Consider the following 22,553-nt stretch of genomic DNA (forward strand, 5'->3'; position numbering starts at 1 on the left):
CTGTCATGGCGCAGCTCCTGGCATAGTTCCCGCACAGCAGAAGTGAGCTCCCTTGTGTCCTGCGATGCCTGCACCTGTCCCTCATGCAGCTGTTCTATATTCTCATTCAGGCACTCCAGATGGCGATGCAGGCCCCCCATGTTGGCATTATGTTTCTGCATTTGTTTCTGTAAACCAGTGATCTTTTTGTTCTGTAGGCGCTGCTGCTGCAACATAGCTGCTTCCAGCCCACCAAAGAAGGAGGGACCCTCACCTGCCTCATTCGCCTGTGCACCGGCATTTGTCACCATCCTGCGGGGTGCTGTGGTCTGCTGAAAACTGGCCTCCTGCATTTGGGTGCGTCTGCCAGTTGGGGATGGTGTATGTGGCCCTTCCTGCTGCTCATCCGAGTCCTGACTGAGCTCTGGCAGTGGCAGTGCCCTGGGCCTACGTCGGAGTGGCGCAATGGTGAGAGACCCACTCATGTTTGAGTCTGAGGCTGGATGGGTGTCAGTCTCCCCTACACTGGCACATGCTGTGGCTGCTAGGCCTGGCCCACCTGCAACGACAATATGCAGCATGTCAGTTATGTTTGTTGCAAGTAAGGGCACACAATGGTAATAAAGGTACAGGTACTTCTCTTCACTGTGTTGTGGGTGTTGTGTTCCTCTGGGTGTCGCTCTACTTAAATACATTGTGGCCCGTATTTATACTTTTTTAGCGCCGCATTTGCGTTGTTTTTTGACGCAAAAACGGCGCAAACTTGCAAAATACCATTGTATTTTGTAGGTTTGTGCCGTTTTGCGTCAAAAAGCGGTGCAAATGCGGCGCTAAAAAAAGTATAAATACGGGCCTGTATGTGCTACTTTCAGCTCTGGGTTGTGGACTGCCACTCCCATAATGCATTGTTGTGCTGCTTCTAAGATGTGGCATGGACTACTTCTCACAATATTTTACATTACTTGCTAATTCCTAAGGGGCTTTTGTGCATACACATATGGGGTTACAATTCAATATTGCACTTACCTTTGCTGGTACTTGGTGTGCCGGAGGTGTCTATCTCTGTGACCCCACTCACTGCTTCAGGGAGGAGTGTGAACTCCACTAAGTCCTCTAACGGGGTGGATGGTGACTCTGTGGGTGAACCGCTTCCTGTGCTCCTGGCGTCCTGCAGTCTTCTTGCCACCCTCTCCGTCGCACGGGATCGCAGGTCATACCACCTCTTCTTAATTTCGTCGACCGAGCGCTGTGCCACTCCAATAGCGCAGATCTTAGTTTGTATATCTGCCCAAAGTCTCCTTTTCTCACTCTCCGGCACCTAGAGTGAGCTTTTACCAAAAAGGCGGTCATGGCTCCTGACCACCTCCTCTGTCAGCACCTCCAGCTCTAGCTCGCTAAATTTGAGCTTCCGCTTTCTTTCTCCCTTCTCCTTTCCTTGGGCTGAGGTGTCCATCCTTGTTCAGCTGTGCTGCCTCCTTCAGAGTGTTGCTCAGTGTGGCTGGGCTGCTCTCTCTCGATGCTGGTTTGGGTGTGGCACCTGAAACTGCCTGGGATGACTCACTTCCTGCTTGTGATGTCATCAGGCTCCTCCAGGTGTGCTTTCTCGAAATTTCTCGCAATTTGTGATTTTCAATTACTGAATCGCAATTTGTGAAAATGCATTTTTCATCTCAATTTTTGTGTTACAGAGAGTCTTGTCCTGTGGAAGTTCACAAAGATGAGTTTATGAGACTTTGAAGAATATAAAGTAACAAAATTAGTTAGCTCAAATTATTGTAGTTAGAGAGAGGGAAAACATAGTTATTGAAACCAACAAAAGAGACTCCTTCAAGAGATTTGGCTCATACGACATAGCTTTCTCACAGTTTACACATGGGATAGATCGGACTATTACACAATTTATGCTATGCATCAGAATTCACACATTGATATGTTGGAAAAGGCAGCCCTGGCGGGGCATGTAATCCACATGCAATTAGCAGGCATAGGCCTGCATGAATCAGCTACTTCTTCTTGTAATAGTGCATTTTGGATTATAGTAGATAATTTGCTGGTCTTGATCCAGCTGAAGCTGCAGTTTTTTTAATATAAAAAAACACTATATCTAGGTCTATATTCAAAATGTTTTCAGGATCTTGTAGGGTTATCAGATACATTGTAAAGGCCTCCAGGAGTGTGTGGTGCAGATGACAACTGCACTGCTTTCACAGAAGTCTCTGGATGTCTTTTGACTGGACAGATTTTTCCTTATTGTGACAAAGGAGGATTTTCAATCTGTACTTGGTATTGTGCAATCCCACACAAACTAGCCACCACATTACACATTACCTCACTGAGGGTCTTTCAGTATTGTCAAGGTACATACTAAGGCTACTATTGTGATGCCAACCTGTAACAATACATGAGGGAGAACTTGACCGGATAGTGGAACTTAACCTGGGAGGGGAGTACAGCTGGATAGTAAGGGAAGATCTGGAAGAAAGAGATTGCTTGGACACTAAGGGGCATATTTATACTCTGTTTGCGCCGGATTTGCGTCGTTTTTTTTTACGCAAATCCGACGCAAAACTAACTCCATATTTACACTTTGGCGTTAGACCCGTCTAGCGCCAAAGATCTTGGAGTTTGCGTCATTTTTTAGCGTGGACACCTTCCTTGCGTTAATGATATGCAAGATAGGCGTTCCCGTCTAAAAAATTACTCCGAGGCATGTGCGCCGTATTTATACTCCCGGGCAAAAATGACGCCCGGGAGTGGGCGGGTCCAAAAAATGACATCCAGCCGCTTTAGCGTAATTTTTTAGCGACTGGTCAGGGGAGGCGTTAAGGGACCCTTTGGCTCGGAAGGAGCCCAGAGGTGCCCCCCCATGCCCCCAGGGACACCCCCTGCCACCCTTGCCCACCCCAGGAGGACGCCCAAGGATGGAGGGACCCATCCCAGGGAACTTAAGGTAAGTTCAGGTAAGTATTTTTTTTGTTTTTTGTGGCATAGGGGGGCCTGATTTGTGCCCCCCTACATGCCACTATGCCCAATGACCATGCCCAGGGGACAGAAGTCCCCTGGGCATGGCCATTGGGCAAGGGGGCATGACTCCTGTCTTTGCTAAGACAGGAGTCATGTCAATGGAGGGTGGGAGTCAAAAGGAATGGCGCAAATCGGGTTGAGGCAGATTTTTTGCCTCAGACCGACTTGCCCCATTCTTTGACGCCCAAGCTCCATTTTCCCCTACGCCGGCGCTGCCTGGTGTGGGTCATTTTTTTTGACGCACACCAGTCAGCTCCGCCGGCTAACATCATTCCATAAATAAGGCGCCCGCATGGCGCTTTGGAATGGCATTAGCCGGCGTTAAATTGTTTGACGCACAACTGCGTTGGCGCAGTTGTGCGCCAAAAAGTATAAATACGGCCCTAACTGTTCTCCATGTGTGATCATTGCACCAGAAACAAGGGAAACCAGAATGCAAGTAAAAGTAGGAAAACAGAAACACTACAACACACTTTTAGAGCACCGACCTACCTGGCTAGAACACACTCTATAGAAGATGGAAGTTATTGCGAGGTAACCTGTGACATAATTTAGATGATGGATTGCAACATTACCAGTCTGGGTTGATAAACCAACAAACAAATGTGGGTCATATAGACCAATATCTTTGGTCTGTACTGATGTTAAAAATATTCTAAAGGTCTGATGATATGACTATCCAAAGTGGTCAGCGATAAACAACATGCGCTCATTCCTTGCTGAGATACATCAGAACATATTACCAAGGGAATAGACATGTTTGGTGCTACCAACACTCTCCACCAACCTGGTAGTATGATTTTATTGAATGCTGAATTAGCATTTCATTGTCTGTCATGTCCATTTTCATGGGCTGTTCTTGAACACATGTGGTTTCCTAAAAAGAATAATAAGCACATACAGATACTTTACAGGGCTAGGGCTAGAATACTTACTACGGCCTCAGTTCATACAATGAGTGATAATGAACAGAGATGCCTGTTTTGCTGCACCTACTCACTGTCTTTATAGAACATCTATAAAGGGAATGGAAAGGTTTCCCACATGGTGATGGAATTGTACCCTTGTCCTTAGTGCCCCGGTTGCAATGATGTCTGGATCCTTCGTGCTGAATTTTGTTGTCATGGGCAAACATGTCATCATGCGTGTGCTCCATGATATAGGCCTGTACTACAGATTGCATTCTTGTTGGAGCAGGAGGGGCACCCAAAGGGCTACCCTTATAGCGATGAAAGGCTACTGCCTACACCAGGAGTTAATCAGCACAAGGGCGATGGTGGCAACATACCGTGTAGTGATCAGTAGAAGTAAAAGTCCTTTTACCTGTGTCACTGGAGTGAGGGGGCAAGGCCTTGGGGACATTTTTGATACACATATTACTATGGCTGACTGTGGCAGACATCCAGGTGTGAACCTCTAGTCACTCACATGACCTATGTTGTGGGGCTTTTAGAACTGGAGTTGCTCCTGCTGTGACAGACTGCTTTCTGGATGAAGGGCAGAGAAAAGAACACTTCAAAAGGAAGCAGACCCCCAACACAATCACAATAACATTTGGTGTCTGGGGAAGGATTTGGTGTCTGGAGATGGATTTTGAGAAGGGGAGCTTGAGGCCCCTGGAGTTGTCAAATGCCAAGCTTCCAGATGAGCTGTGTGAGGAGGGGGAACTCTACAAGACTTCTGCCTGTGACCAGGGCTGGAGGCTAAGGCCTGCCAGTTTCCCAGCTGGATGATGGGACATCACTCAGGGTTATCAAAACCACCTGCCCCTGGAGCATCAGTCTCTGCCTGGTTGCAAAGACAAGTGAGCTCTTGGAAGAAATGGAGAGCACTGGAGGGAGTGAGATGAAGTGGGGGTCCTGGCAAATGGATCTCTGTAGCGAGGTGCAAGTTGATGAATGCTGCATCGATTGGGCCATTCGCTTTGTAAGTCTGCAATATTGTATGCCAGAAGGGACCATTCTCAAAATGGCCATGTAGATTAGGCCCTCGCCAATGTGCGGTGTGCAAGTCGGTGACCCGATGTGCCAGAGGGGGCCACAGTAAAGTTTGCAGTGCCGATCCGGCCAACATGTTTGGTTTGGTGTGTAAGTTGGCCATGTTGTACGGTAGAGAGGTCAGCCGTGAATTTTGATGCCTATTGAGCTATTGCTCATGTGCAGTATGTAAGTTGACGACACCCGTATGCAAGAATGCCAGAGGGGACTGCTGTGAAGAGGACTTGCTGCAGTGCCCATCAAGCCTTCGCCTGAGTGAAGAGCAGGCATTGTGACTCTATAGACTAGAGAGGGCCAACAGAAAAAGACAATGATTGCAGCCTGGTGTATGCCATAATCATGATGAGAGGCCACCATGATGACTCGTGCTGACCCAAACCCCGACTGAGGTTTGGAACCAGATGCCACTGAAATCCCCCATTCCCCTTGTGGGGAAGAACAATGGAAACTAAACGTTACAGAGCTGTGTGTGTGACACTCGCTCGAGGCAGCAGCTACAGCTGCCATGCCTACAAGAGGGTACTCTCTGAGACTCTGTCCGCACAATCCCTGCTGGTGTGGGTAAGACTGAGCGAAGGGCCAGAAGGCCTCAGGGGTACTTATCTGCCAGATAGCCCTTCGGTGCTAGAACACTTTTGACTTTTGTAACTGAGTCAGAGTAGGACCCATGAAACTCAGACTGCTAGTGAGGCCTAACCGGAATGTCCAATATAGTGAATGGGGAATAACCACTACTGCTAATGAGAGGGAAATGGGACTCAGTGTACTGCCATTAACACACTATAGACCTGACTTCAAGGGTGTGTGTGTATTGTTGTTTATGTCGTATCTCACTTTGTGGTGATATATAAATACTCCTTTTGTCATAAAAGAAAGCATTTGACTTGACAATCATTTTTGTTGCTATTGGGAATATTTTGAGATGTGAGCCTGTGTTCACCCCCGTGTCCATCTCCACCCAAGAAGCCTTGAACTGTTCAACCCGCACTACCACTGAGAGTCAGTGCTGAAGGGATACTTAGCCAAATTGCTCCGGATCCATAGTAGGCCAGGCCCTGGACATCAGGAGTAAACAGACGCAATACTCACGGTTGAGCCCAGTAGCTCCTTTTTGCCTTGTCACTCTCTGAAATGGGGTTTGACATTGGATAATCCAGTGCTGGAGCCAGTGATACTGAGGGCCTGATTACGAGTTGGGCGATTGAAACGTTACAACTCCAATACAGCAGTGGTAAGGGGACCATGAAGGCAGCAGCCTCACCACCATTGTATTATGATGTTTCCACTAGGCTGACAGGCGGAAACGCCGTATTACGGCATTCCGGTCAGCCTGCTGGAAAAAGTGCGGCGGCATTGGCACACAGTTCCCTCGAAGTGCACAATGTCTGCCATAGGAGACAGTGCGCATTCAAAGGGTACTGGCAAGGGGTCCCCTGCAGTGTGCACGACATGATCATGGGAAGTGCAGGGACCCCCTTGTGGCTCCCAACTCTGCCTTTCCTACGGCCTTTTCATGGTAGGGACCCCCCCATGAAAATGCTGGCAGAAAGTAAAGTTGTGATCAACGCGGAGGTGCCAAACTTGGTGCCACCATGGCTGACCACAACTTTGGCAGCCACCAATCTTTCGGGATAGCTGATCCTGGTGGAGGCGGCGATCTCCTGGCGGTCCAACTGCCAGGATCATAATCTGGTGGTCAGAATACCAGGGTTGCGTTGGTCCGACCGATACCAGGAGTTTGGTAGACCTAGGACCACCAAACTCGTACTGAGGCCCATATTCTATTTGAGTATTTTCTGTCGGGTTGCCATCTTTTTGTAACTCCATTGAAACACATCTGCTTCTTTCCTCTTCTATAGATTTTCCATTTTGTCAATTTCTTTGCGTTTCCCCAAATGGATCTCGGACAATTTTGCTACAGAAACATTGCTAGGCAAGGGCACCCTTACAAAAATAGAAATAAATTTATTCAACCTTAAGAAAGCTGACTATCCACTGTATAGTACCTAGTTTGTGTGTAACTACAGATTAGACTGAATACACGTATAAATACATGAATACTTTTTTTTAAAAGGAAGTATTTTTCCCCTGGGAGATACCCTCATGTGAAGTAAAAAAACATATTTTTTATTTAAAAAAGTGAAATTGTCAGAGGGTCAGCCCTTGTGACAGATGAGCTGACCCCCTGATGGGCCCATTCTCCCTATTTGTTTCCAAGATGTGCGTTTTTCCTCGAGGACGATTGCTGCCCCCCAGGAGAAAACACACATTAAAAAAAATATATAAAAGAAATGTAGGAAGGGGCTAGCCTGAGGCCTTGGGTTGATCCCCTTTGGGGCTCACGTTTTTATTTTTATAAATATGTGTTTTCCACTGATTTTCCACTGGTTTGGCAATGGCGCCACCCCATGGGAAAACATTACTTATATATTAAAAAGCAACACTACACACCTGGTGACATTTTATTGTCATGAAGTGGAAGGCACTGTACAAGGGTGATGGATCATCTTTCATTTGGTTATTTTTCTATTTGGTTGCTATACCCGTGATAAAATAATGTACAATCTTTGCCTAGACTGCCTGTTTGGAATCACAAAATATCAAAGTAATACTATCAGAAAAATGTGGAACATTATACTGCATAATTTTCTTTCTTGTTGCATAATGTAATCAACCCTGTCCCATAGTTGGGTGCTCTTCCAACACATAACTCCAGTGACTGTGGTTAAAGCATTGTGTGTTTTCACAAAGAGCACACGAGGGCACAAATTTGCCATGGCTATTAAGTAAAGGTATGCTTCTTGAGTTCAAAGGTAGATGTTTAGGTATAGGATCTTCTAATGGCAAAGACACAGCAGCTCCACTAATAATAAAGTTTTGCATAAGCCATGACAAAAGTATGCCGTGGTATTGGGTATCTGGCAAGGTGAAGTAATACTGTGTTTTATTTTTTAGTGTCTTTGGAGAAACTGCAGTTTAGGGAACCAGATAAGTACTTTTTTGTTTATTTACTGTTGCACAGGCACACACCCATTGACTGATTTAGTACAATACTTCTGCCTTCTACATAGGACAGTGTTTTAGAGGGAAAGGTTTAGTCAGTCAGCAGAGATGGCAACTTGGTGTCTGACTGCTGCCCAGGCCTAACTCAGGTTATTGAGGACAGGACTGAGGCAGTATCAGAGACTGTGAAAGCAGATACCCATTACAGGGAAACGGAACTGAATATAGGGGTGATTTTTCTGTCAGTGGAATTCCACCTGATGACTTCTCTTCAGGCAATTCTGAGGGAAACACTGATGGCAGTTGTGCAGCTCCTTCGCAAGCCCACTCTGTGCAGAGGAGCAACTATAGCCTGATGGACTAACCCAGAGAATGGGCACTTGGAGCGGGAAGTACAGATGGAGTGCTCTCTTTTCAGCCCCCTAATTCAGTTCAGCCCCAAATCCCGCCGTTCACTATCAACACTAGATATAAAGTTACTACAGTCAAATGTTTAGCCAATTGAGCATGTCTATATCTTTTTGGATGTTTTCTCTCTTGAGACAATTGTGCAGCAAACACATTTGCATGCAAAACAATTTCTGAGGGAGCATGGAGGCATTCTAGCATTTAATTTTAGGGTACACTAGTGGACTCTCACTTCACATGAGGAGTTGAAGATATTTTTGGGGGCATAAACTCAAAACAGGGATGGTGCACAAAACAAGTTTAGTCCTACTGGTCTACTCCCATGGTTTGGGTAACACCCATCTTCACACCATAAATGAGCAGAGATTGTTTATTACTATTGCAGATTATGTTGCAGTGCAATGATAATTCTGCTTCATTGCCCCGAGACCACCCAGACCAGACAAGTTGTTTAAAATTCAGCCTGTGGTAGAACATTTGTCTGCCAAGTTTCCAGAGATTTAAACTCCTGGAAAAATACAGCGATTGATGATTCCTTGGTTCTGCACAAAGTGTGGCTAATGTTCAGGCAGTACATTGCAAGCAAAAGAGCTTACTATGGCATCAAGCTGTACGTGGTGTGTGAGAGCTTTACTGGCTATGTGTACAACTTGAGAATGTATACAGGGAAGGACTCCATTCTAAATCTTGTAGGTTGTCCTCCCATAATAGGAGTCATGGGAGAGAACTTGTGGGTGTTTTTCCAGCCACTCTTTCACAAAGGTTATAACCTTTACATGGACAACTTCTATACAGGAATAGAGCTCTTCAGTGACCTGTATAAGTCAGGCACTACAGCAATTAGTACAGTTTGTTTTCACCGCAAAGGATTCCCACTGGAGCTTGTTTGTAAGAACCTCCAAAAGTCCCAAAGTACTGCTCACAGTCAAGTTCTCTGATAGGCATGATGCATAAGTGCTCACTACAATTCATGATGAGAGCACTTTCCCTGTCATGGTTTGAAGTCAGTTGGCAGAAGTTCACAAGCCCACCTGAATATTGATCAAGTAGATGGGCAGAGTGGATAACAATGACCACGTTCTTTAACCATACAATGCAAGTCATAAAACTCACAGTTGGTACAAAAAGCTGTTTACCCAGCTGATCCAGGTGTCAACATAATATGCATTTGGTCTTTATTATCACCCCTCCACAGGGTTTATTGTCAATATTCCACAGGAAGGCCTATGTCTTTTCTTGACTCTCAATTGACCACTATTGAAAGTCTTACTGTTACAGAAGCAGCAGCCTCCTCCTCACATGCTCTGAAGTATGTGCTAAGGCTGCAGGATCAGCACTTTACTGAAACAGCTAAAAAGACTTGTCCATGTCATTATTGAGTCTGCTCAGAGTATGGAAAGAGACAGAAGAGTCCCCAGTGCCCATTGAAACCAGCCTTGCGTTTTCCTACTTGCTTTATGTTGTACCATACAACAGTGAAGTATTGAAAAATTGACTGTGGTGGAGCTGCTGTAAGATAAACCTTTCATTGGCAGTGCATACACACCTACCTCACAGGGGCTACTACTTCACTAGGCAAGCAGCCGTAGATTTATTTCCTCTACTTTAGGAAGTCATGGACTGCTCAACTCCATTATCAGCCATCAGAATGTGGTTGATGTTGTGTTCGCTGATTGACCAGTGCAATATAGTGCCTACACTGCACATAATGGTGGACAGAACATAAGCCACGTTGTCACAAAGAACCCTGTGCATCAAAATGTAAGGTCTTGACTAGTTTTCAAAGTGCTTTTAGGGAAGTTATGTATACAACACAAGGACCACCCTGATTGTCCTTGAGAACCAGAGAAAGTACAATAAGTCAACTAAATCTCCTGTAGGACTCATTCACCAACACTTCTACTTTTAAAATCAATTAGTAATTAGTGCCATAGTCAATCTTATTAAAAAAGGATACAGAACACAATATCTTGCAAAATGGTAATTTTCACTTTTTTAGAATAAGGACAATATATATTTCAGTATGTATCAGAACACTGAACAGATTTCATGGGTGTGTATGAATTTATATAAAGCAAACAAATGCAGAGATCTTGTATGTTCATATATGGTATCTCCTGGCAAAACCATCAAATGTTTTTAAAGCAACTTAGGAAGGAAGTGTCAGTGTTTTGACCTATAATTATTCTTTGGGTCTGATCAGGACAATTGTGTCTGACTAAAGTTCCCCTAAAAACTGTGCAATCTTGCGACCTCCAATAAGGCATCCTGCAAGCAATACAAGCACGAATACTTCAAGACAGAGTGTATAATAGATATTGAGCTGCTCGGTTAGTTGTACAGTTCCAGTGGTGTAAACAAATTATTCAGGAGAAGTACACATCTGTATTGTGAAGAGAAAGTGGTCATCCTTTCACAGACCAGAGTACTCCTGGATAAAGCCAACAATGCAAAATGGGCCACTCTGTTCCTTAGGCAGTCCTGTTGAGGGAAATGGATTACTTGGGAAAATCACATCTTCGTATTGTTTCATGCCACCAACTTGATTGCAGATCATGGTGGCGGCATGACATAATGCAAAGGTGTGCTTTTCCTGAGCAGTCCATTTACCGCTACGTGTCCTGACTGTCTAAGGAACCGAGCAGCCCTTTTTGCCACACAAGTCACCCAACTCTGGATTCCCTCAGATGTCTAGTTTTAAAAAATAAGTACGTTTGTCAGGTTTCCTTTGGTGTCAGCTGAGCTAGGGCCCAAACTCCACAGCAGCCCACTTTGCAATAAAGGGTCAGTTTTGAATGGAAATATATGTGGTATCATGCTGTGTTTTTGGCTGTTTCCTGTTGCAGGCACTAGACATACACACACAAATAAGGCACTACTTTTGTCAGCGGACTTGGAGGAGTGCTGGGTTAAAGAAAGTGTGTGGCTTTTTGCAGATTCCAGAACTTTCCTTCACATAAAATTGAGGAACATGAGTTTTTGTAGTCAAAGTCTGCTGTCTGCAATAGATTCTGGGTAAAAAAAAAACGTGTGGAAGCTATGCAAGTCACACCACCCTGGATTCCTCCAGGTGGCTAGTTTTCTAAACATGTGCACCTATGATGGGTTTCCCTGGGTACTAGGTGACCTTCGGCCCAAAATCCACAGCTACCTACTGTGCAGAAAAAGGATCAGTTTTTAGTTGAAAAGATGTGATGTATCCATGTTGTATTTTGGGTCGTTTCCTGCCATGGGACACAATGCCTACCCAAGGCCTACCATTTTATTTGGGAGACTTAGCGAAATGCTAGATGAAAGGAACTGTGTGGCTCCCCACAGATCCCAGAACTTTTCATCACAGAAACATGAGGAAAATTAGTTTTTTATTCAATGTTTGAGGTTTACATTGGATTCTGGGTAAAAAAAACCTGGTGAGAGCCCTACAAGTTACCACATCTTGGATTCCCCCAGGTGTCTGGTTTTCAATAATTTGCAAGTTTGCTAATTTTCCCTAGGTGCCAGCAAAGCCTTGGGCCCAAAATCCACAGCTATACACATTGGAAAAAACAGTCAGTTTGGAGTGGAAACATGTTATGTGTCCATGTTGTGTTTTGGCCCGTTTCCTGTTGTAACCACACAGGTGAGGTACCATTTGTATTGGAAGACATGTGGGACCATAGGATAGCAGAACCTTTGAGAATAGCAATTGCATTTTGTTGCATTTATGCTTTCCAAATGCAAGCCAGTGTGTAAGAAAGAAGACATTTGGAAAAATTTCCTTTAAATCATATGCTAGTACCGGTAGCCAAACATTTAAAGATGTACTTATAACCACTGCTCCTAAACTCCATATCTTGTGCACATTCCAGAAATACATGGGTTATCTTCATACCTATTTTTCACTCTACGTATTTCACCACTGAATTGATCTATACTTGCTACATGATGAAAAACCATTGTACGGTGCAGCTCAGTTGTTGGCTCTGGATATCTTGGGTTCTTGGAGAACCTACAAATCCTATATATCCTCACAACCAGAAGGGTCTAGTAGACGTAATGGTATATTGCTTTTATGAATTGGCTATTGTGACATTAAGTTACATGTGAAAACGTTGTCACAAATGGCCATGCTTTCCTATTCATTTTCAATATTTCTTTATTCCAACAGCCAGTTTCTTTGGGTAATCCTCAGGGATCTACACATATGACCCCTTACTAAATTTGAAATTTTGTATAATTTTCATAAGTATATAGCTTTCTTGGATTTCTCACTGGTTTCCACCACAAGTTGCAAGGTTGAAAGCACAAAAAATAGGAAAAATTGGCTACCTCTTTGAAAAATGCTAAAACTCAGATAAAACAATGTTTTTATTCAGCTCTGTATTTGCTGAATGGTGTTTTTAGCACCACAAAATGTTTGCTGATGTCATTTTAAGGAAAAAAACAGACACTTTTATATGGACCCCTTTTTTCTGTTTTTCCCAAAACTCTCAAAATGTTGTTATATTTTGCCTATTTTCTCAGTCTCCATGAGGGGAATCCACAAACCATGGGTTCTAATATAATCCTCAGGATGTTGGGAAAAAAGGATGCAAATTTGGCATTGATACCATATGTGTAAAACATGTTATTGGGCCCTAACTATCCAAAGAATTCACAAAATGACTCAACACTTGAGTGTGGGGGGAAGCAGTTAAGGGGTTAAGCACACTATTGTTCATAATCTGAGCAGCATGTGGGAAGTTTACTGCATGAGGATTCTTTTACACTAAACCCAAGTTTCAGGTAGTTCCATATGAGAATGGTGGCTCAGTTAATGTGACATTTTCCTGAGGAAGACCCTGAGAATGTGGGTCATCACAAGGGTGACATATTGTGCCTATAGATTGATGTATTGTTAGAAACCTGGGATGATTGCAGAAGCACCATCACTTTTTGCCCCCATTTTCAACTCATACTGGTGTTTGTTTACTATGTTGTGCCCTGGGCACTGCTTACCAGTCCCAGGGCCAATGCTCAGTTTAAAATGCTATATCCAAATTAGGCATAAATATAATTGGCTCTGAAAACTACCTATTAGTCCATAGTATGGTAGGGACTGTAGGTTTAGGGACCTTTGGGTGCACTGCTGTGGTTTCTAGTGTCATTGTAAAAACAGGCCTGCCTTGCTGGCAGCTTTTACATTAAAGCTAACCGTCAGTTCAACTTTGGAATTAAAAGTATTTACAAAGTCCTAAACTACATTAGGTTATGGTTGTGTGCAGCAAACTCCATAAAATATGTTTTGTAAGCCCTGGTGAGGGAAAAGCAACCAAATTCATTTTTAGCCATTGAAATACCTTACTCTGTAGGCTAACATTGGGAGGCTTTATTTAAAAATAATAAAGTCTCATTTCCACTAGAACATATATCTAAATATGTCATGTTTGATATCAAATTAAAAGTTAGAATAAATATCACAACTTGCCAATGTTGTATTTATTATATCTAGTACAGAGACAGAGTTTTAGAACTCTTTCTGAAAGTTACCAAAATCAGCCCTGTAGTGCCCTTTCCTGATTGGTCAGTCTCTGGAAGCCTGAGCCAAGCTACCTTAATGAGGTATGAAGTGGCCTGGCCCGAAACAAAGGAAGCATCTAGTGGGAGAGCTAATGGCAGAGCAGGAAGAGGGGGTTGAGTGGCCAAACTGGTTTTCAAAGGCGGGAAAGCCACCAGGGGCAGAAACCAGACATCCCCATTTCCTGCTTCCCCAGCCAGATGGGAGCCCCAGTAATTAGATTAGGAGAGGTTCTGGAAGGACTGTGTTAGGGAAACATAGTCACACCAGTGGGGGGGCTCAGCCAGAAGTAACCTGCATTTCAGATTTGTCCTGCTGCAGCTCTTGAGCTTTTCACTATCAACGAGTTATCCAGGAGTGGACCGGGTCTTCCGCTGAGCAAAACCAATGATGTTGCATCACTAGCTGGACTGAAGAGGAACCTGGACCGGTGAGGAGAGAAAAAGCTCCAAAAAAGGGACTTAGGGCTTCATTACGAGTTTGGTGGTCTTAAGCTCGCCATACTCGTGGTAGTGGTCAGGGCGCCACCCTTCTGCAGGCCTGACGGCCGGATTTCAACCACAGTGGTTAGACTGCCAGGGGACTGACGCAACCGCCAGGATCATGGATCCTGACAGGGTAGCGGTGCTCGGAGTCGTGGTTAGCTACGGCAGTGCCCATGGTAGCATCACCGTGCTAATCACGAGTCCACTTTCTGTCAGCCTTTAAATGGCAGTTTCAGAGCCATAAAAAAGGCTGACAGAAAGCAAGTGCTGGGGGCTATGAGGGAGTGGTCCCTGCACTGCCCACTGCCCAAGCCAATGGCATGGACATTGCAGGGGCCCTTCTTCCAGCACCTTCGGAATGGTCAGAGCGGTGGAAACATCGTAATACAACAGGGGTTATGCCCCCGGTATGACAGCAGCCTCGTCTCTGCAGATTTGGCGTTCTGACAGTCAGACTGCCAAACTCATAGTGAGCCCCTAAGTCAGAAGGTAACATTTTGGCTGAGGCTTACTACTCAGTGTATCCGACTTGGGTTCCATTGCGGTCGGCCTCAAATTTTGACTTTGCGCTGGTTAACTGCCACCAGATGTCCCTGTTGATGTTTTTTGTTTTTAGGCACTAGAAAGCACATTTTTACATTTAATCTTCAAAAATTCATATCTCTGATTCTCTACGTGCAATTGTTTTCATTTTGATGTCATTTTAAAGATAAATATATTTCCTATTGTTATAAATTTGAATTGTATGATGTGTTATGCTTTACATATTTACTATTTTGTTGATATTAATTGCTTCACATGCCTGTTTTCTAAGTTAAGCCTAACTGCTTGTGGACCAAGCTACCAAGGGTTGAGCAAGGATTCATTTTTTGAGACCTTGACTGCACCTAGTGTGGGGTTGTGGCCCATTACTAAGTGTAGGTACCTACCTTCCTTTACTAATAACTCACTTTCCAACATATATGGAAATTAATTATATAACCATATTCTTAACAAATTCGTCATTGTGCCAGAGTCACATGAACTATTTTTACCCCCTTCCCCTCGTTGGTAACAAATTTAGATTTTATCCCCTATTTTTGTTAACTAAAGACCACACAGTGTCCAAAAACATAAAAATATACGTTTTGGAAACTGGATCACACAAACACAGCTGAACTATGTCTTGCCTGGGGCCCCAAATATCCTGAAGATGACAGTGGAGAGGGGCAGTGAGAAATAGACAGAGGTGAGATAGAGAAAGGGGAGAAATATCACCTCCTTATGGGATCCCTTTGAAGGTGGGGGCGTTGGGGAACTGCCCACTTTGTCAATGCTTTGAAACGCCTCATTATTTGTTTGATTGTTTGACAATCGTTAGGTCCACCTTTTCAAGTTGTAAATATGGTTGCTCCACACGTTTATCTTTTCTTTGTTTGAAATACTGCACTTTGAAACTGAAATCTGCACTGCTTGTCTGTTGGATATTTTTCGTTTGTGACTATTTAAAATTATGAATATGTAATGAATCCTGCATACCACTTTTCCAAAAACAACGATACTGAGTTTGATTATAGGTCTCAATTTTTTAATAATGCTATTGGTGTTATTGCTTACCCCTGACGCTGTACACAGAAGCAATTTAAGATTTTTTTAATAAATACGAGTTATGCTTTCTCTGTACAACTGAAATAATTTGTGGAAAACAACCTTACCATAATAAATAAGAATATGGGTAAATCATAAAGCCCACAATGATTAAATGTTCACGAGCACATTGTACAGGAGCACACCCTAGTTCCCACCGGACATCCTTTGATGTCTGAGGGCTCCGACAGCTTCACCCAGAAGGGGTGACCAGAGACGTTTTAAGAGCTGGACAAAGTGAGCCCTAACCCAGGGCCCCAGCCTTTCAGCGGGCCCCTTGATAAAGCCAGCTCTGATCTGCAGAGTCTTACCCTGATGACCTTGAACAATTCTTAGCAGATTGCTTTAAATACCGTTTGTGGATGATGTATAGAGGTCTTTCACAGACATTTGGCAGATCATTTTTTGTTTTTCCACACCATGCAGGAGCCATAAAAAAACAAGACCTCACAAATGAGGAGAGGGAGGAGGTCACAAACACCCCCTCCCATGTATTATAATAGTGTAAGGGAAAGCACCATGAAAATGAAACAACTTTCTTCTGGTGAAGCCATTCACAATGTAAACTCCCTTGCACTGGTTACTGCAAAAGGACACAGGGCCCAGCCTGCCAAGAAGCTGGCACACGTCATTACTAACGACCTATTATGCTGGAACACATGAAATAATAAGGATGGGTTTGAACCGTTTTTAGGGGCAATCAATCCAAGAGTAGATTCTGGAGATGAGAATAATCTGGTTTGCTTTAAACAGTATCATTTATAAAAGAGGTTTAGCACTCGCCGGCAGCCTGTGCACGGCTGCTGTCCTCACCCAGACAGCTTTAGAGACCTACTCTCTATGGCACTCGGACAATGACGATACTTTTCTCTCTTGGAGTGATATCTCAGTTATAACAAATTGCTCACCGTCCCACGCTGCGCAACTCTGACAGAGGACATTGTGTTTTCTATCTTTGAATACTTTTGTATTGCAACATTCCACTATCAAGGAAACTGTGAGCAAGAATGTATATTTTATGTGTAACGGGGTGGCTTGAAACCATGCCAAGATCCATATACTGATGCCTTTTCTCACAGATCAAATCATTGCTTTCTACGAAAATGTTAGTTACTTTTCCTGCATAAAATGACACTTTCAAAAGAAATGATTGACATTACCATGTTCACAAATGAATTCGATTTGAAAGTCAGAACAGTCCACGTAGAAAATCATGTCCCATACTTGCAAAACAACCCGTTTACTCAAGGGCACATAACGCAGTTTGAGATGGTATATGGAACGTGTGACAATAGATAGTTCTCAGTGAGGAATGCCTTCCACATAGTCCTATCTGCTGTGCTTTACTTTTTCTCAAGGTTTCTTCTCGGAGTCAACGCACTGCGGAAATATGTGGTACACATCCTTTCCCCAGGGAACACCTATTTTTTTAGCTTCAGTGATTCCAATGACAAGCTCGGAAAAATGGAATGATCTGAAACTATTGTCACTTTTAAATATTTGTTATGAAACTCTTCGTATCACCCTTGTGTGTTTTTAACTACTGTAAACAATTGGTGTTATTTTTACTCAATTCCATGGTATTCAGTTTACTGACTTTGGAAGGATCAAAAGCTATGCTGGCTTTGTACTTGTGATCTGAACATCTTCGTCTGTTTCAGAATCAAGCCTTAAAATCACTTAGCCATTCTGCCACATCTGGCAAAGAAGCTCCCCAATAACAGAATTGTCTTCACTTGTGCCACCGCTTCAAAATACCAAGGAGCAGATTTCCTAACATTTTTCGCAGGGTGTGCATCACAAAAGTGTTGCAAACCTGCTCAAAATGTTTATTTTGAGTTTACTACTACCACAAAACATGTTTTGTGCTGGAACCTTGTCTGAAAGTAATGCAAAGTAGCTGTTAGAAATGGGGTGTTTGGTTGGCAGTCAGGTAAACCCCTGTCCAAGCAAGGACCCTCACTCTAGTCAGGGTAAAGGAGAATCACACTCGGCTAACTCCCGCTCACCCCCTTGGTAGCTTGGCACGAGCATGCAGGCTTAACTTTAGAGTTTAGGTGTAAAGCATTTGTACCAACACACACAGTAACTTAATGAATACACTACAAAATTACACAACACAGGTTTAGAAAAATAGGCAATATTTATCTAAACAAAACAAGACCAAAATGACAAAAATCCAACATACACAGGTCAAGTTATTAATTTATAAAGCAAAAAAGTCTTAAATCCTTTTGTAAACAGTAAGAACATTGTTAGCGTTGAAAAGTACCTGCGTAGCATTAAAATAACACACACAGGCGAGTGTGCATCGAAAAAGGTTAATGATGTGTCGATTTCTCACCCGCAAGCAAGACCGTGCGTTGTTTCTCCTTCTCAGGTCGGGTCGACGTGTGTCATTTTTCCTCTCCGCAGGAGAGTGATGCATCGATCCAGGCAAGCATTCGGGTCCGGGCAGGCGTTGCGTCATTTTTCTGCGCCCAGCAAGGTTTGCGTCGAAAATCCTGCTGCACGGTCTCAGCAAAACTGAGCTGTGTGGGTTGCGATGTTACAATCCTCCGTTAGCGGTGTGGCGCGTTGTTTTTCCAGCCATGTGCGTTGATCTTCGAGCTGTGCTGCAGGTGGAGCGTCAATTTCAGGCGCGAAGGCGCATCGTTTCTTCAGCCACGTCTCGGAGGTTGCGCTGGAAATTTCCCAGCACAGTGGTCTGTGCATGGATTTTCAGTCTTGGTCTGCCAGCTTCACCTGTCAAGGCCCCAAGAACTGGATAGGGCACCACTTGGCAGGGCAAGAGTCTCAGCAGAGAGTCCAGGTGCTGGCAGGAAGTCTTAGTGGCCCTGAGACTTCAACAACAGGACGCAAGCTCAGGACAAGCCCCTGGAGATTTCTTCACAAACAGGAATGCACAACAAAGTCCAGTCTTTGTCCCCTTTCACCAGGCAGAAGCAGCAACAGTAGGATAGCTCCACAAAGCACAGTCACAGGCAGGGCAGCACTTCTCCTCAGCTCTTCTTCAGGCAGAGGTTCCTCTTGATGTCCAGAAGTGATCCAAAGTCTGTGGTTTTGGGTGCCCTTCTCATACCCAATTTGGCCTTTGAAGTAGTCTTACTTCAAAGAAAAGTCTCTCTTGTTTGTGAAATCCTGCCTTGCTCAAGCCAGGCCCCAGACACACACCAGGGGTTTGGTGACTGCATTGTGTAAGGACAGGCACAGCCCTTTCATATGTAAGTGACCACTCCTCCCCTCCCTTCTAGCACAGATGGCTCATCAGGATATGCAGGCTACACCCCAGCTCCCTTTGTGTCACTGTCTAGAGAGAGGTGCAAACAGCCCAACTCTCAAACTGACCCAGACAGAGAATCCACAAGCAGACAGAGTCACAGAATGGTTTAAGTAAGAAAATGCTCACTTTCTAAAAGTGGCATTTTCAAACACACAATCTTAAAATCTACTTTCCTCAAAGATGTATTTTTAAATTGTGAGCTCAGAGACCCCAAACCCCACATGTCTATCTCCTCCCAAAGGGAATCTATGCTTTTTTCATATTTAAAGGCAGCCCCAATGTTAACCTATGATAGGGATAGGCATTGCATCAGTGAAAACTGAATCTGGCAGTATTTCACTGTTAGGACATATAAAACACATTAGTATAGGCCCTACCTTAAACATACACTGCACCCTGCCCATGGGGCTAACTAGGGCCTACATTAGTGGTGTCTTACATTTAAGAATGGGGAAGGTTTAGGCCTGGCAAGTAGGTACACTTGCCAAGTCGATTTGGCAGTTTAAAAACTGCAAACACAGACACTGCAGTGGCAGGTCTGAGCCATGTTTACAGAGCTACTATTGTGGGTGGCACAACCAGTGCTGCAGGCCCACTAGTAGCATTTGATTTACAGGACCTGGGCACCTCTAGTGCACTGTATTAGGGAATTACCAGTAAATCGAATATGCCAATCATGGAGATCCAATAACATACACATTTTATATAGGAGCACTTGCACTTTAGCACTGAATAGCAGTGGTAAAGTGCTCAGAGTAACAAAAACTGCAAAAACTGAATCCAGCAAACATCAACAACCTGGGGAACAGAGGCAAAAGGTTAGGGGAGACCACGCCAGGGACACCAAGTCTAACAGAAGCTCTCATACTTCTTGCCCTAACAAGTGAGGTCCCCCACTGTCATCTGACAGTGATGGGGTGACTTTCGGCATTTCACTGCCTGTGGAGGGTGAATAATGCCCAAAATAAGACAAGTCTTTTGATGGTCCTATTTGTGTTGTGATATGAGTGTGTGGCAGTGTTAGAAATGGAGTCTTTGGTTGACAGTCAGGTTACCCCCTGTACAAGCAAGGACCCTCACTCTAGTCAGGGTAAAAGAGAATCACCCTCAGCTAACCCCTGCTTACCCCCTTGGTAGCTTGGCAGAGCAGTAGGCTTAACTTCAGAGCGCTAGGTGTAAAGTATTTGTACCAACACACACAGTAACTTAATGAAAACAACACAAAATGACACAACACCAGTTTAGGAAAATAGGAAATATTTATTTAAACAAAACAAGACCAAAACGACAAAAATCCGACATACACAAGTCAAGTTATGAATTTTTAAAGATTAAACTCAAAAATAGCGCTTAGAAACAAAAATGCTTCGATGAGATGTTAACACAGCGTTGTGACGGAGTCGTTCCCAACAAGCCGACACCAGCGGCGCCAGACACAGAGTCGTGTAGACCCCCAGGTACAGTACCTTTGGTGAAGAGTGAAAACAAGCTGATGCGCGAAGTCGGGGATCGCGGCGTCTGTGCGAAACGTTGAATCCGCGCACTTCGAGCGGCGTCGGTCACGACGTGGTGCGGCGACTTCCACGGAGTCGCGGACTTCAGCGGGGCTGCTGCGGCGTCGGGCCTGCGAAGATCGTCGCGTTCCAGCGAAGGAGTGCGGCGTCGGGTACAGGTGGCGTTACCGGATTCAGCAGCGGCATCAGTCCGGAGTCGTCAGAAGTCGATTTTCTTGGATTACCACCAGCTTTCCTTTCAAGGGCCCAGGTACTGGATAGGGCACCACTTGTCAGAGCAGGAGTCTCTCCAGAGACTCCAGGTGCTGGCAGAGAGAAGTCTTTGCTGTCCCTGAGACTTCAAACAACAGGAGGCAAGCTCTAACTCAAGCCCTTGGAGATTTCTTCACAAGATGGAAGGCACACAAAGTCCAGTCTTTGCCCTCTTACTCTGGCAGAAGCAGCACTGCAGGAAAGCTCCACAAAGCACAGTCACAGGCAGGGCAGCACTTCTTACTCAGCTATCAGCTCTTCTCCAGGCAGAGGTTCCTCTTGGTTCCAGAAGTGTTTCTCAAGTCTGTAGATTTGGGTGCCCTTCTTATACCCATTTTAGTCTTTGAAGTCACCTTTCTTCAAAGGGGACTCACACCTACTTGTGAAATCCTGCCTTGCCCAGGCAAGGCATCAGACACACAGCAGGGGGTTGGAGCCGGCATTGTCAGAGGCAGGCACAGTCCTTTCAGATGAGAGTGACCACTCCTCCTCTCCCTCCTAGCAGAGATGGCTAATCAGGAAATGCAGGTTACACCCCAGCCCTCTTTGTGTCACTGTCTAGTGCGAGGTGAAAAACAACCCAACTGTCAAACTGACCCAGACAGGGAATCCACAAACAAGGCAGAGTCACAGAATGGTTTAAGCAAGAAAATGCTCACTTTCTAAAAGTGGCATTTTCAAACGCACAATCTTAAAATCAACTTTACTAAAAGATGTATTTTTAAATTGTGAGTTCAGGGACCCCAAACTCCACATGTCCATCTACTCTCTAGGGGAATCTACACTTGAATCATATTTAAAGGTAGCCCCCATGTTATCCTATGAGAGAGACAGGCCTTGCAACAGTGAAAAACGAAATTGGCAGTATTTCACTGTCAGGACATATAAACCACATTACTATATGTCCCACCTTATCCATACACTGCACCCTGCCCTTGGGGCTACCTAGGGCCTACCTTAGGGGTGCCTTACATGTAAGAAAAGGGAAGGTTTAGGCCTGGCAAGTGGGTACACTTGCCAAGTCGAATTTACAGTGTAAAAATACACTTACAGACACTGCAGTGGCAGGTCTGAGACATGATTACAGGGTTACTTGTGTGGGTGGCACAACCAGTGCTGCAGGCCCACTAGTAACATTTGATTTACAGGCCCTGGGCACTGCTAGTGCACTTTACTAGGGACTTAACAGTAAAACAAATATGCCAATCACGGAGAACCAATTACGTACACATTTTACATGGAGAGCATAGGCACTTTAGCACTGGTTAGCAGTGGTAAAGTGCTCAGAGTTGAAAAGCCAACAGCAACAGGACAGAAAAAAATAGGAGGCAGGAGGCAAAAAGACTGGGGATGACCCTGCATAAGCAAAAGTCCAACACGACCCCCTACCAGCCTAAAGCCAGGGGAGAACAATCAATACCTTGATGTATTTCCCTGATTGGGGCG

This window comes from Pleurodeles waltl, chromosome 3_1 (assembly GCF_031143425.1).
Source record: "Pleurodeles waltl isolate 20211129_DDA chromosome 3_1, aPleWal1.hap1.20221129, whole genome shotgun sequence".
In the NCBI taxonomy this organism is placed as follows: domain Eukaryota; kingdom Metazoa; phylum Chordata; class Amphibia; order Caudata; family Salamandridae; genus Pleurodeles; species Pleurodeles waltl.